Source organism: Triticum urartu, chromosome 7A (genome assembly GCF_056163025.1).
Source record: "Triticum urartu cultivar PI428250 chromosome 7A, HENAU_Tu73, whole genome shotgun sequence".
In the NCBI taxonomy this organism is placed as follows: Eukaryota; Viridiplantae; Streptophyta; class Magnoliopsida; order Poales; family Poaceae; genus Triticum; species Triticum urartu.
Window position 1 is genome coordinate 421,620,546 of NC_141879.1, and position 1,589 is coordinate 421,622,134.

Sequence of the window (1,589 nt, forward strand, 5' to 3'; positions counted from 1 at the left end):
TAAGTTGAAAGATATTGTAAGCAAGGATGCGGACTAGGTCCGTAGTCCGAGGAGTGTCCTCACTGCTACATGGAAGACTTACGTCTTTGATGCACCGCTCGATGTGCAAACCCCTACAACGTCGTCTATGGATGTTGTGAACACCTGACAGACACGTCCTGATGATTACTTGATAGTTTAGTGCACCATACTTTACGGCTTAGAATCGGGATTCCAATGACGTTTTGAACTCCATAGAACATATGAGATGTTCCAAGAGCTGAAATTGGGATTTCAGGCTCATGCCCGTGTTGAGAGGTATGAGACCTCTGACAAGTTCTTTTGCCAACAAGATGGAGGAGAATAGCTCAGCTAGTGAGCATGTGCTCAGAATGTCTGGGTGCTACAATCACTTAAATCAAGTGGGATTTAAACTTCCAGATAAGATAGTGATTGATAGAGTTCTTTAGCCACTATCACTAAGCTACTAGATCTTCGTGATGAACTATGACATGCAAGGGATGGAGTTGATCCCGGAGCTGTTCGCGGTGCTTAAGACCGCAAAAGGTAGAAATCAAGAAGGAGCATCAAGTGTTGATGGTTTAACAAGACCACTGGTTTCAAGAAGGGCAAGGGCTAGAAGGGAAACTTCATGGATGGCAAGCCAGTTGCCGCTCCAGTGAAGGAACCCAAGGTTGAACCCAAACCCGAGACTAAGTGCTTCTATTGTAAGGGGAACGGTCACTGGTAGCGGAATTACCCCAAATGCATGGTAGATAAGAAGGTTGGCAACTTCAACAAAGTATATACGTGTTATTAATGTGTACCTCGCTAGTACTCCTGGTAGCACCTGGGTATTGGATACCGGTTCAGTTGCTATTATTGGTGACTTGAAGCTAAAGCTACGGACTAAACGGAGACTGGCTAAGGGCGAGGTGACGATGTGTGTTGGAAGTGTTTCCAAAGTTGATGAGATCACCATCGCACGCTCCATCTGCCTTCGGGATTAATATTGAACCTAGATAAATGTTATCAGGTGTGTATGTTGAGCATGAATATGATTAGATCATGTTCATTGCAATACGATTATTCATTTAAGTTAGATAATACTGGTTATTCTGTTTACATGAATAATACCTTTCATGGTCATGCACCCTATGTGAATGGTTCATTGAATCTCGGTCGTGGTAATACACATGTTCATGCCAAAAGATGTAGAGTTAATAATGATAGTACCACTTTCTTGTGGCACTGCCGCTTAGGTCATATTGGCGTAAGATGCATGAAGAAACTCCATGTCGATGGATGTTTGGAGTCACTTGATTTTGAATCGCTTGACACATGCGAGCCATGCCTCATGGGCAGGATGACTAAGACCCCGTTTTCAGGTACAATGAAACGGGCAAGTGACTTGTTGGAAATCATGCATGCTGATGCGTGTGATCCAATGAGAATTGAAGCGTGCGATGGATATCGCTATTTTCTCATCTTCACTGATGATTTGGGTAGATATAGGTATATCTACTTAATGAAGCACAAGTCTAAAACGTTTGAAAAGTTCAAGCGTTTTCAGAGTGAAGTTAAGAATCATCATAACAATAAGATCATGT